Source organism: Hyperolius riggenbachi, chromosome 3 (assembly GCF_040937935.1).
Source record: "Hyperolius riggenbachi isolate aHypRig1 chromosome 3, aHypRig1.pri, whole genome shotgun sequence".
In the NCBI taxonomy this organism is placed as follows: domain Eukaryota; kingdom Metazoa; phylum Chordata; class Amphibia; order Anura; family Hyperoliidae; genus Hyperolius; species Hyperolius riggenbachi.
In genome coordinates, this window is record NC_090648.1 from 317,180,521 (window position 1) to 317,195,691 (window position 15,171).

General features: G+C 42.9%; 1 long non-coding RNA gene across 1 annotated transcript; it reads left to right on the forward strand.

Annotated features, from left to right (window-relative positions):
* Positions 1 to 2,671: 2,671 nt before the first annotated feature.
* LOC137561462 (uncharacterized) lies at positions 2,672 to 11,085 on the forward strand. The gene is made up of 3 exons (XR_011030024.1): positions 2,672 to 2,748; positions 7,874 to 7,947; positions 11,002 to 11,085. It is a non-coding gene; the product is annotated as an uncharacterized lncRNA (long non-coding RNA).
* The last annotated feature ends 4,086 nt before the right edge of the window (positions 11,086 to 15,171 follow it).

Consider the following 15,171-nt stretch of genomic DNA (forward strand, 5'->3'; position numbering starts at 1 on the left):
CCAGCACAGCATCACCATCAGCCAGGTCAGGCAGCACAGCAGCACAACATCACCGCTATTTATGTGAAAAGATGCCTATTTATGATGTTAAGTTACACCGCTGCTAGGTTCATGTACATTTGGTCCCAACCACGCCCACTTACCCACTGCATGACCACACCCATTTTGTGCAGCAACGAGTGCCACACATTGACTCTCACTTTGTGCCCCGGATCTCCCAGGATCCTAGCAACACCCTTGCTACAATGTGGCTTATCGCACTGATATACAGTGAAGCATTTTTTATTTTAACAAAAGTGGAAATTTGACTTACGAAAAGTTAATTGTAAATTCACACTGTCCGTTTTAAATAACTACTAAAATGTTGGATGTAAAGACTACTTCAAATGCTGGACAATGGTTTCTGTATGTCTATTAATCTCATGACATACTTTTACATTACATCTACTTTCTGACAAATCCATTAGAATGCAGTCATAGAAAAATAAAAATTGTGGTTTGACTGCCGATTCATTAAATGTTATTCCTAGGTAAAGTTGGATTGCCAAGGACAATACTCCTTTTCTGTCTAGAAATATGCATATATTTTCCCAGTCTAAAAAAATAACAATGCACAGTTAAAGTACTGGGTCCACCAATTGTCAAGGCGCTGCCCACAGCCCCACACCCACCAGAGAACAAGCCTGAAAAATACACATGGTAAATAAGTGCTTTCCCTATTGTGCGGAGTTAAATGGCTCTGAAAATTTTTATTTACAACCACCAACAGTTCACGCTTTTGAGGCAAACCTTATGTGAAGAACAGGACTATTTAATACTAGCCTACGTTTAGAATGCCTTTCAGGCAACAGTTTTTTTGAACGCTTTCCTATGTGGGTCTTACATTTCATTTCATTCATAACACTGTTGTAGAAGTCTGCAAATTCATGAAACATTTCTGCAAGTTTGTAATCATGAATGAAGACTATTGTTAACGACCTGCAGGAATGTTTGAAATTTAGCAAAATGGAAAGAAAATCCTTTTCAACTGGACGTTCAACCACCAAGAAATAACAATAACAACTTTGAACTTTATGTAAACATTTCTGGGAAAATACTAGTGCAATAAAAAGGCTGTCTTTTAGGTATGTGAGAGTGTAATGTGATTGGAAGTTTAAAGTGTACCTGTAGTGGTTTCCATGGAGATTAATCAACTGTTATTTCCTCCAATGGAAGTGCGTAATGAAAGATTATCTGCCTTTTTTTTTTAACCATGATAGCGCTTCTACTCTGATATGGTGACAAAAAACTCTGACTACTGGAGTATGTTATTATGCACCTCAGCTCTGCCAACATGATTACTCCTGCTCCCCTCCCTCCTCCTGCACTTACTCCTACTCCCCTCACTGTCTCTCTTCCTTCTTGCTCCCCTCCATCCTGCTCCTCTCACTCCTGCTTCCCTCCTTGCTTCCTAACCACCTGCTTCCCTCCCTCCTGCTACTCTTCTTCTTACTCCCCTCCTACCTGCTTCCTTCCATCTTTCTCTCCTCCATCTTGTCCCCTTATTTCCTGCTCCACTCCCTTCTTCTCCAGTCACTCCTGCTGCTCTCACTCTTCATTTACTCCTTCCTGTGCCCTTCTCTTCTGCTTCCTGCCCTCCTTCTCCCCTCCCTTCCTTCCTGCTTCCCTCTTCCCTGCCACCCTCTCTTCATGCCAGACACTAACTCTCCTCCCAAAGCATACTCATATATATGTATGTATGTATATATATGTATATATATATATATATATATATATATATATATATACACCTAACACTAACCCCCTTCCCAAAGCATCCACCTATCTATACCCCCAACACTAACTCTCCTCCCAAAACATACCCCTATCTACGGTATACGCCTAACACTAACCCCCTCCCAAAGCATACCCCTATCTACATGTCTGACACTAACCTCCTCCCAAAGCATACTCCTATACATACACCTAACACTAACCCCCTTTCCAAAGCATACTCCTATCTACAAGCCTAACACTAACCCCCTCCCAAAGCATACCCCTATCAAAAATGTTCTTTTTTGGTGAATTAGAAAATCACATCTGCCTTCATTATTATGTATATAATAAGGACCGTAATGAACCGTAGGTGTGAAACCACTTTAACATATATTCTGTAATAAATTTGCTATTAATCTTGGTACCCTCTGAAATATTTAGTATGACTGGATTAATAAAATGAAACAGAAGTTACCTCTTGGTAGCCCAGTGATTTTGTGGCTGTTACCCTTTATGCCATTTCGTAAAACTGACACATTACATATTTCTATTAAAATTGGCGGTGGGACTGAGTATGGCTCATTTATGAATGGATTAGGGTGTCAGCTACAGACACTGGGCTGCAGTGCAGCTGGTGGCTGCTGTACACAGGCTTTCATAGAAACCTGCTTTCCCACAATTTCCTGGACTGTATGGGAACAGGTTTCCGACTAATATCCTAGATTTCAAAGCTTTTTTGCTGTAAAAATTGTATTTCACAGTTGTAGTGAGCAGCAGAAACACAATATCTGCATGGATTTTGTGGCCTCTAACATGTAAGCCAAATATCTAGTGACTTTGTGAAAACAATATGTAATCTTCCGGTTTTTAAGAGCTTTATTAAACCTTAATAGATTACTATTTCCAAAACTCTTTTATACAGGATAACTGTTGGATTTCCGGAGACATTTTTCCAAATGAAAAAGAACTAGACTCTATATATCTGCTGTTCTTGTAAGTACGCATGTGTTTGTTTATCTTGCCAAGATTATTATGTTACATTAATCACTCATGTTTCTGTAGAATCTTAAAGGGGAGCTCCAAAGAGTGTTATTGGGCATTTAATAGCAATAACATTTACAGTATAATGTATTTCTATTAATAATGTTTCTCTTTCAAAAGATATCAGCTGTCACCATTTTTAACTGCCTCTCAGAGTGAACAGTTTGAATGAGATCCTTGTCCAGATATTTGCTTTTATGTCCAGCGAAACACTTCAGTTTGGAGTTTTTTAAGTGACAAATAAAAAGTATTTTCTGAAATTGACTGTTTGGGTCATTGATTAGGAAGTCTACTACTACCTCTTTTTTAAACACATTTGTATACATTTTTATACTAGCTGGTGCCTCTGTTACATTAATTAGTGGAGAGGTATCACCCCTTTCTTCACTACAGAGAGAAAATTATTAACCTAAGTGGGGTCGGGTCTACTCTCCCTACCTGTCTATTCAGTGGATGCCTTGGAGTTTGTGACTATGTTTTCATCTGACATATCCTTCTGGTATACTAACATACTACACTATTTTGGGCTCTCAGTTGTCTTCTTTTTTTTTTTTTTTTACAAGAGAAACACATTACTTCCAATCCTCAACGGCTTTTTGCCACCTTTAACCACTTAAGCCTAACTGGACGAAAATTCTCGTCCAGTTAGGCTGCGCGCACTCCCGCGGGTCGCGCGCGCTCCCGCGGGCCCCCCTGTGTGCACCCCCGCCGCCGGCCGCTAGCCCTGTGATCAATGAAAGGGATTATAAATCCCTTTCGCTGATCGGACCCCCCCCGGAGAAAAGCCGACAGTGTCTCTTCAGACGCTGCGGCTTTTCTGAGATCAAAAAGTTCCCCGTCTTCATACTACTTTTTGACTGTGGCCATCTTGTGGCCAAATAGTATACTACACCAAAAAACACTTTGATTTAAATAAATACATTTTAACACTTTCAAAATCCCCTGTTTACCTCCCACAACAAAAAACACCCAAACAAAAGTTTGAATAAAAAAAACATACATTTTTTTTACAATAATAAAAAAAAACAAAAACATAAATAGTTACCTAAGGGTCTGAACTTTTTAAATATACATGTCAAAGGAGTATAGCTATATAATTTATTAAATTATGGGCGTGTAAATAGTGATGGACGCAAATTAAAAAAATGCACCTTTATTTCCAAATAAAATATCGGCGCCATACATTGTGATAGGGACATAATTTAAATGGTGTAATAAGCAGGACAAATTGACAAATAAAGTACATGGGTTTCAATTATGGTAGCATGTATTCATTTCAAACTATAATGGCCAAAACCTGAGAAATAATGATTTTTTTCCATTTCTTTCTTAATATTTCTGTTAAAATGGATTTAGAATAAATTAATTCTCAGCAAAATGTATCACCCACAGAAAGCCTAATTGGTGGCGGAAAAAACAAGATATAGATCAATTCATTGTGATGAGTAGTGATAAAGTTATTGGCAAACAAATGGGAGGTGAAAGTTGCTCAGATGCAAAAAAAATTCAACCCTGTGGGCTTAAAGCGGATCCGAGATGAAAAACTAAATATGACTTGTCTATATATCTTATCTAAAGTTTAGATAGTTTACACAGCAAATCTATCTTCAAACAGCTTCAACAGTATATTAATATTTTTTCCTGTGATACAATGGGAGCAGACATGTTTTCTGCTTGTCACTATTACACAATTACACACACAGGCAAGCTTATCTGTATCTAGGCATGCTAATCTGCATATTCTGTGAAAACTCCACTCTTATCTCCTCCATTACACAGGCAACTGATCTGTATCTGCACTGCAGCTCTCAGATTGTGAAAACTCTGCCTCTGAAATCTATAGCTAGTAACACCTTTTTCACCTGCCCAGACTGAAATCCCACAATCCCTTGCAAGCGCCAAGGCACTCTGGAGAAGCTGTGGGTGTGGCTTGTTTAGTTTATAGGGAATTAGAGTATTAAAACAAAACAAAACAAGTATTTGGCTTGAGGAATGCCCTATAAACTATATGTAAGGAACACAATTATGCAAGGAGTAAAAGTTCATCTCGGATCCACTTTAAGTGGTTAATTCCCTTCTCAACCCCACTTCTCCCCCTCCTAGCTCCTCCCTCTCAGCCAAAGACTTTGCTAACCACTTCACCACTAAAATTGCAATAATACACAATGAAATTTCCCTCCTCCATCCCTCCCCTCCCATCGCCTCTTGGGTCGTCCCCTTAGCTTTCCTTCCAGCCGCTCCTTTGTCTCATCCGCCCTTTACCTCTTCTGCCCTTAAAGCACTGCTGTGCGTCAAATCCTAATTTTTACCCAGGACTTTTAGCATGTATCCCACTCCGCCATGCCCCCCTCCAGGTGTTAGACCCCTTGAAACATCTTTTCCATCACTTTTGTGGCCAGCATAAATGTTTCTAGTGTTCAAAGTTCACATCCCCATTGAAGTCTATTGCGGTTCACGAAGTTCGCGCGAGCCAAACTTTTTGTGCAAGTTCGCGTTCGAGGTTCGGAAACCGAAAATCACAGGTTCGAGCCATCTCTATTTTCCGCACCACTCCGCATCCACATCTCCCCTCTGTAAATCCCTGAACTGGCTCCCTATCCCATTCAGGATAAGTTTCAAGATTCTATGCCTGCCTTATAAATCTGTGCACAAAACCTGCCTTACCTAAATCTCGAAGCTTGTTTACAGGTATACACCAGGTCTTCCCCTCCGGTCCTCCAACGACCTTTGCTTCACTGCCCCACGCATTGCCCACTCCTATGCGTGCCTGCAGGATTTCTCAAGAGCTGCCGCCACCATCTGGAACTCCCTTCTACCACCCATCCGACTTGCTCCCTCCTTTAACACATTCAAGCAAGCTCTCAAAGCCCACCTCTTTAAGATGGTCTACCAACCTCTACCACACAGTAACTCTACTGAATATTTATTCCACAGCCTTACCTAGTGTCTCCCTTCCCTTAGATTGTAAGCCTCTTGCAGGGTCCTCCCTTCCCTAGTGTACTCTACATGATCGTGTGCTCCTTTCCTATGACAGCTTCGTACTTGTATTACTGGGCCTACCTAACCAGCCTGAAATCGCATGGTCATGTATCTTGTACCCTGTGTGCCTTGTATAACTTGTTCTATGTTGTAAAACCTTGTTACGTCTGTCATCCTTGTATCATTGTATATATTTATTGTCCAGCGCTGCGTAATATGTTGGTGCTTTATAAATACAATCAATAATAATATTAACCTCCCTGGCGGTTTGTTAAAATCCACCAGGGGGCAGCAAATACCTTTTATTTATTTATTTATTTATATTCATCCCCCTCCGATCGCCTTTGGCGAACGGAGATCAAGAGATCCTGTTCAAAGAACGGGATCTCTTGGAGGGCTTCCCCCGTCACCATGGCGACGGGGCGGGATGACGGTCATCGACGTCATGACGTCAAAGGGGAATCCGATCCACTCCACAGCGCTGCCTGGCACTGATTGGCCAGGCAGCGCACGGGGTCTGGGGGGGGGCGGCTGCGGCGACGGGTATAGCGGCGGATCGGCGGGTAGCGGCGGCGATCGGAGGTTACACGCAGCTAGCAAAGTGCTAGCTGCGTGTAACAAAAAAAAAATTATGCAAATCGGCCAAGCGGGGCTTGAGCGGTGCCTCCCGGCGGCATAGCCCGAGCTCAGCTCGGGCTTACCGCCAGGGAGGTTAATAATAATAATCATCATTTACACACCAACCAATGTAAACAAACATTAAAAGCACACTGTAGAACATGTTGTTTTTAGCAGTCTTTCAAAGCAGTTTACAAACAAGGGAACATCTTATATTCATTAAAAAATGATTGCAATAACTGGTATAACTAGGTAGGAAGTTTTTTTCATCAAGTGTTTTTTTTTCTGTGATTTGGTCACATCCTCAAGCCATTTCTGGAGTTATGATATTTTTTTCACTATATTAAATTCTCCATATGAACTTTCTTCCTGAGTACTGGAGAATATACAGTATTGTTTTGTATTAAAGAGAACCCGAGGTTGGTTTGAAGAATATTATCTGCATACAGAGGCTGGATCTGCCTATACAGCCCAGCCTCTGTTGCTATCCCAAACCCCCCTAAGGTCCCCCTGCACTCTGCAATCCCTCATAAATCACAGCCACGCTGCTGACAAACAGCTTGTCAGAGCTGGCTGTGTTTATCTCTATAGTGTCAGTCTGCTGCTCTCCCCGCCTCCTGCAGAACTCCAGTCCCCGCCTGCATCCCTTCCCTCCCTGCTGATTGGAGGGAGGGGACAGGGGCAGGCACTGGAGCTATGCAGGAGGCGGGGGAGCAGCTGAGACTGACACTACAGATGTAAACACAGCCTCACAGCATGGCTGTGATTTATGAGGGATTGCAGAGTGCAGGGGGACCTTAGTGGGGTTTGGGATAGCAACAGAGGCTGGGCTGTATAGGCAGATCCAGCCTCTGTATGCAGATAACATTCTTTAAACACACCTCGGGTTCTCTTTAAATACTACTGTATGGTGGCATTTATAAATAAGAGAGATCAATTTATCCTGCATCAGTTCAAATTCAAGTGGTATAAAAGATCAATGGACACATACTTTGCTTTGTAATCCTGACACTGTCTGATCACATACAGACAAATAATTATCCCTCTGCACTCAAACACCCACTACAAGATACTCTAGTGATGATAAAAACAACTAGAATACAAGTTGTATTCAGTTGCTTTAATGTCCCTTCCAAAATGGATTGCATGCAAAATCATTTTATACTAAACCCTTTTCACCAGCATTGAGGTTTCCTCATTTAAAAGGGGTCCCTACTCTACCAACACCAGTCAGCAAGCATGAAATGTTTGCTTGATTGCTCGACTGGTGTGAGTAGTGCCGGGACTTGGACCCTCGATAGGTTGAGCATAGCTTCCCTTGCCTGTCTGATCATGTGATCCTGTAATCTGAAAATGACACAGAATCCAATGATCAATTTGCAGATCTCTGACTGGCTAGGATCACATGATCACTGTGCAAGACAACAATTGGCTTTTCATGACCAAGTAATTATGTCTTAATTCATCTTCCTCTATTAAGCTCCGTACTCACCACCTGACGGGTCCAGTGACATCCCCTTGATGACAGTTGTTCAGCGACGCCTCTTCCTGCCGGTGGGTATGCACAACATCACATTACGGTACACGTTGGGTGTGAACGAGACTTGAAGCGATTGCAGCACTTTGCGTGGGAGTTGTTGGGGATCTTCAATATCCAACTGTGATGGTCGTTATTGCCACGCGACGCTAATCAACGTTCGCGTGGTCATGTGCCTTTACCAACATCACAATATAGAACCAAACCGTTGTGAGATGTATATAGGCAGGTATGATCCAACTGAACAAAAAATGCTAGAATCTATTTGTGAAAATATGTACAAAACTTTATTAATCAATTAACAAACATCCCATTTAAAAATGACTGCGTCCCATATCCCCCAAAGACCAACCCATTCCACCCGTAGAGCCCCTCCCTCCTAGCCCTTGACCACCCAGATCCTGCTCCTCATGTTCCAAAAAACTGTGTGTGCATCTCTGTGAGGCATGTGCACCTGCCCCACTGAAAAACCTGTATAAGGCTGTCTAGCCACAAGCATTGGTGTCAATAATTATAATGTGGGCCCTAAGTTCACCCTGAAATCTTGGAGTAGCAGGGGAAAGGTCCTGGACCGAATCCGATGTAGCCCAAGTTCCGAAAATTTGTAATAAAGAGACAGTTCAAAACCAACTAGTGTCTTCCAATCAAGGCAAAAGCTGTTCCACATCCAAAGCATGTGTCTCACAGGTTAGTAGAGTTAGTGATAGCATAAGCAGCATATAGCGAGCAAGCCCTTGATACAACAGCCTCCGATCTGTATGTCATAAAGAAACAGCAGCCCTGACACAGTTCAGTGAGATTGGTAATGAGGTATCAATTGTATGGCACATTGGATCTCCGTGCAACAGACTCTAGTTCATGTATCAATGGAGGACAAGCCTTGACATCAATCAGCCAGATTAGCAAGAGCAAAAGCAGTATATAGCAATAGAGCCTTCCATATTGTTAATGAGCATCCACACAGTCAAATAAGCCTCACAGACTTGGCATGGTTCAGCGGAATTGAACAAACAATGTTGAACAAGCATGTCCTTCATGCATCAGCAGTATAGATCATAACATACAGTTCGCCTCCATGCGAGGTATTCATATACCCGCCATGTTGCTTACGTTTTCCTGTGAATATGGATGCAGGAATAGCCACTGCTGGCTGTATTCAACTGAGGCTGGTGAGCTGGATGCTGGGCGAGGCTGTAGAGTGTGCTCAATGCCTGGATGTACGTCCACAAACCAGGAAGATCTTGGGTGCGTTGATGTGGAGAGACAGGGACGCAGCACATGTGCCCTGACCGGTTTCGCCGGACTTCCGGCTTCCTCTGAAGGTACACAGTTTCCTGTGCTCACCCCACTCTTATCCCCCCAGGCCCGCCGGGAGCAGAGAGGCCAACCCCGCCCGCCCCCCACCAGCGGCCAATGCCAGGCAGGGGGGCGGGACCAGCCGACACCGCGGGCAGGCGCAAAATCCACCTGCCCGATGCGTCACCACGGCCATACATCACAATATCCCGGAGCCAACAACTCGGCACTCAAAAACATTGCCGGTCGTTGGTAAAATCATGGCTTAACAATACATGATTTTACATATAGGGGAAATCATGTATGGGAAATTGATCATCTCTCTTTACAATCATATACAGTATGTTATTCTACACAATGATTAAAGGTAACCTTAAGTCATCCAAAAAAAATGACTTTTACTCACCTGGGGCTTCGCTCAGCCCCCTGCAGCCGATCGGTGCCCTAGCCGTGTCTCGGAGATCCTCCCATCCTAGCCGGCGACCACTTCCGGTTTCGCCGTCAGGAGCAGACAGCTTGGGAACGCGAGTGATTCTTCGTGTTCCCAGCCAAAATATTGCCAACTATTCTGCTATTGCGGCCACCTGTCAGGACCACTAACGGTCAAAAATTTCCTAACTAATCTGATTTTATTGATGAAATCAATCGGACTGATCCCGTCAATCTAATCCGATTGGTTAGTAGATTTTCTTCCATTAGTGGTCGTTAACGATTGTTTGCGATTGATCATATGAATGATTGGAAACAAATGATTTTTCAAAGATTTGTATAATTAGTGGCCACCTTTACAGAATCACATGCCAGATATTTACAGTGCAGGTATGCTGGGAATTGTTTCTCATCCACATGTGAAACCAGCCATGAAGCATGAATGGGTGTCAGTGCTGATATTGCTGTGCAAGCTACACAGTGTAAGAAGCAGAACAGAGAATGCTAAAATATGTGAACTTTGATGTCAGCAAAAATGATTGATTCTTCAGAGGAATGTTCTGTCACTAAGTACCTCCCAGGATTGGATTGCAGCATGTGTACAGTTAATCTATGCCTATAAAGCTTATGTTCATGTAAGATATGTTAGCTAAGCATAAAAACAGTCTTTAGTAAATAGGTCATTAATGTCAGTCCTTGGATATGCTTTCTACTATAACTTTAAAGAGAACCCGAGGTGTGTTTAAAGAATGTTATCTGCATACAGAGGCTGGATCTGCCTATACAGCCCAGCCTCTGTTGCTATCCCAAACCCCACTAAGGTCCCCCTGCACTCTGCAATCCCTCATAAATCACAGCCATGCTGTGAGGCTGTGTTTACATCTGTAGTGTCAGTCTCAGCTGCTCCCCCGCCTCCTGCATAGCTCCGGTCCCTGCCCCCATCCCTTCCCGCCAATCAGCAGGGAGGGAAGGGATGCAGGCGGGGACTGGAGTTCTGCAGGAGGCGGGGGGAGCAGCAGACTGACACTATAGAGATAAACACAGCCAGCTCTGACAAGTTGTTTGTCAGCAGTGTGGCTGTGATTTATCAGGGCTTTGCAGAGTGCAGGGGGACCTTAGGGGGGTTTGGGATAGCAACAGAGGCTGGGCTATATAGGCAGATGCAGCCTCTGTATGCAGATAATATTCTTCAAACCCACCTCGGGTTCTCTTTAACATAAAAAAGCAAACAAAATGATTTCAGATGTAAGTGCATTAAGAACAACTAAAACCATTTGTGGACTTTCAAGTAGTTGTTATTTTGTCATTTTAGCATGACCCTATAATGTAAACTCTTTCATTTGCAGACAAGCCCGAAATGCCCTGGAAGTGGTTAGCATGATCAAATGAAGTGTGTGGTACCTGTTTCTTATCTCTAAAGGCAATAAATTTAACATGTTTTTCCTGATCTTTGATGGATACTTATAGTTAAAACTTATGTGTTTTGTGTGTGTGTGTGTGTGTGTGTGTGTGTGTGTGTGTGTGTGTGTGTGTGTGTGTGTGTGTGCGTGTGCGTGTAAATATATATATATATATATATATATATATATATATATATATATATATATATATATATATATAATTTTGTTATTACCTTTGTGATGTAATCTGGTCTTCTAGTGATAGATAAAAGGTGTACAAAGTGCCTAGTACAATCATCTAGCATACCCCTGCAGAATTATTTATTATGTTGCAAAATTATAATAATTGTAATGCAAAATGGTATTCTTCCATTCTTGTTAAAGCACACCTGAAACAGAGGAACAGGGGATTTCTTCCAGTCCCCTGTCCTCCAGGTCCACTCCGTTGTGCCACTGTCAGCCATAGTAAAGTCAACAACTGACTCAGTCGCAGACTACTGCACATACGGTTCAGAATTGTTACTGCACATGTGCAAAACATTCCTTGCCACAGGAACGCGATTGAGGAGGTGCACACCACGGGACAGTGCATGCACAGTAGCCCCTGAGCCACGGACCTTAATTTGGTTACAGCAGTACAATGCATCGGACGTGGACAACAGTAAGGTTACTGACAGATTAGAGGGGGCTAAAGGAAACTGAAGGTAAGTAAAAATCCTCCTGTCCCCCCATCTCAGATCTCAGGTTTACTTTAACCATTCCTGCCGCCTTGACGTGATCGTCACGTCCAGGTGGCTGGTGCCTTGCTTTTGCATGAGTGCCTGCGCGGAGATCAAGGAATGAGAAAATAGTTCCCTTTCATTGATCTAAGTCCCCGGCAGAAAAACCGACGGTTTCTTATCAGAGGCCGCGGCCTTTCTGACCAAAAAAAAGTTTCCCGTCCTCTATATGCTTCCTGGAAGCGAGCAAATCGCTTCCAGGCTAAAAAAAAATATCTCACTGTGGCCATCTTGTGGCCAAATAGTAAAACTACATCTACATACATTTTTAAATAAAATAAACCCACATTATTACATTTAAAATTAAATGTTTACCTCCCACACCAAAAATGGCCCAAAAACATTTTTTAAATAAAAAAAAAATTACAATAAAAAAAAAAAACAACATAAATAGTTATCTAAGGGTCTTAACTTTTTTAATATGCATGTGAAGAGGGTATATTGCGAACATTTTTTAAATTATAAGCTTATAAAAAATGCACCTTTATTTCCAAATAAAATATTAGCGCCATACATTGTAATAGGGACATAATTTAAATGGTGTAATTACCGAGACAAATGGGCAAATAAAAAATTGTTTTAATTATGGTAGCAAGTATTATTTTAAAGCTGTAATGGCAGAAAACTGAGAAAAAATAAATTTTTCCATTTGTTTCTTAATATTCCTGTTAAAAAGTATTTAAAACAAAAATAATTCTTAGCAAAATGTACCACCCAAAGAAAGCCTAATTGGTGGCGGAAAAAACAAGATATAGATCAGTTCATTGTGATAATTAGTAAATAATAAATAAATTAATAAAGTTATTGGCGAATGAATGGGAGGTGACAATTGCTCTGATGCATAAAGTGAAAAATACCCGTGGCTGAAATGGTTAAAGAGCATCTCAAGTGATTTGGACGTATCTTCTATACAGTAATAATCATTTCTTAACCTTTAATAATTGTGATTTACCCAAGCTACATTCTCACTATTTTATTCTGGCCGTCATTCGGATGGCACTCACAGTGTCACCATACTGCATGGATGGCAATCTTCAAGAGGGTCCTGGGCAGTGGCGGTGGGCAGGAGGAGGATGTGGAAAGCCTTCCTTCCCCTTAGGTAAGGTCCCGCCTCAGGTTTACTTTAACCACTTAACTCTATCTGGACGGACGGATATATCCGTCCAGATAGACTGCACTAACTCCTGCTGGCCCCGCGTGCTCCCACCGCTTTCCATAAGCCTGGAGATCAATGAATGGGAACACAGTTCCCATTCATTGATCTAAGTCCTCCTATGAAAGACCGACGCCGTCTACAAGACGGCTCCATCTTTCACAAAGCCCCTACTGTACCATCCACGCATTACTTCCATTTTACGTACTAATACCAAGCATATGGAAGTGAGCTGCGAGGACTTCTTGTGGCCAAAACCTTACAGGTTTTCTTTTAAACACCATCCTGCCAGAGCGCTTAGGTTAATAAACATAATTTTAATCAAAGTTATAGCTTCCTCTAAGAACAGCCCCAACCCATGTAAGAATAACACAGAAGAAACCAGTATCTACATAAAAATAATGGTATATGAGTAAAGGCAAATATAAAGATGTAATACAAAGTTAGAGTAAGTCATCCTTAGTGATGGGCGAACACCTGGATGTTCGGGTTCGGGAAAGTTCGCCGAACATGGCCGAGATGTTCGGCATGTTCGGGCCGAACCCCGAACTTCCCGAACATCCCTATTTTGGGGGCCCTATGGGGTCGCAGGCATAAGGGGGGAGCATGCCCCGATCGCGGGGGGGGTCGGAAATTCCCCCCACCCCCTCCGCTAGCGCTCCCCCCTCTGCCCGCTTCCCCATTCAAAAGTTTCAAGAAGTACCTGTATAGCGGATGGCCTGGCAGTGGGCGGCACTGTGGAGTGAGGAGGAGGAGGAGTCCGGAGAGTGACGAGTTGAGGGAGGCCGGGCAGCGGGCGTGAGGTCAGAGAAAGGGCGGAACTTCCGCCCTTTCTCTGACCTCACGCCCGCTGCCCGGCCTCCCTCAACTCGTCACTCTCCGGACTCCTCCTCCTCCTCACTCCACAGTGCCGCCCACTGCCAGGCCATCCGCTATACAGGTACTTCTTGAAACTTTTGAATGGGGAAGCGGGCAGAGGGGGGAGCGCTAGCGGAGGGGGTGGGGGGAATTTCCGACCCCCCCCGCGATCGGGGCATGCTCCCCCCTTATGCCTGCGACCTCATAGGGGGGCCGTATTGCGGCCTGTTCGGCCGAACAGGGCCCTGTTCGCCCGAACAGGGGCCCTGTTCGGCCCTGTTCGGGGGCATACAGAAGTTCGGGGCGAACCCGAACTTAAAAGGCCGAACACCATGAGGTGTTCGGCCGAACTCGAACATCACCCGAACAGGGTGATGTTCTGCAGAACCCGAACAGTGGCGAACACTGTTCGCCCAACACTACTCATCCTGAATAAATTGTGTTTTTGTCTGTCTCTGATGTAAATCTGATGCTACTTTTCGATCCTGTTCCAACTGTTAGTGCAGCAAACCTATCTTTGTATTGCGATTGCTACACAGAAGCATTTTTGGAATAAGGTTTCAGTTACTTTTAAATTAAAAAACGTGGAAGTTTTTCATCTCTGCAGGAGCCGGTGGATGTGCTGATGACATAAAAATGTATGAAAAAATGTCAGAATGACAATTTCACTGGAATCCCTCCAGGAATGATCAGTGGTTTCATTTTAAAGAAAATTTCATGTAATCTTTTACGTCTAAGGTTGTTTAACAGGCCAAGTCCCAGAAGACTCTGCCCATCAGTAACTTATTGTAAATGCATATTTCTCCGGCTGGGATGGAATTTAATATGTGAGCAGGGGTCAGTGGTGAGGCTGTCTCACTGGAGGCAGGCACAGTTCATTCACAAAATGAGTTCCTTTGTAATAATAACTGAGGGGCAAGGAGAGGAAAGGAATGCAAGCACACACATTCATGCAAAGACACAGGGCTACAAAAAATGTTTAGAAACTGGAGTTTTTGGCACCAGCTGATAGATCTACTAAAATAAATAAAGAGTGTCACCATAATAAAAATAGGTTCAATCTTGTTTTCCTGCCAAAAATAACAGTTGTACTTCCAGTTTTCCTCTTTTCTTCAGACAAGGAATTTGAAGTGATTAAAGGGAAACAGGAACACCTCCATCTTCTGACAAAAACGTGCAACAGTCAAAGAAATCAACTACAGATGGAGAATATTTGTTTTTGATAGATGGCACAATCCAGGGACGGCTCCTGTCTTTTATGTGCATACAAATAAATATGTGGAAGAGAGTGGAGCAACCATGACATAATCTAGAACAGAGGGTTTT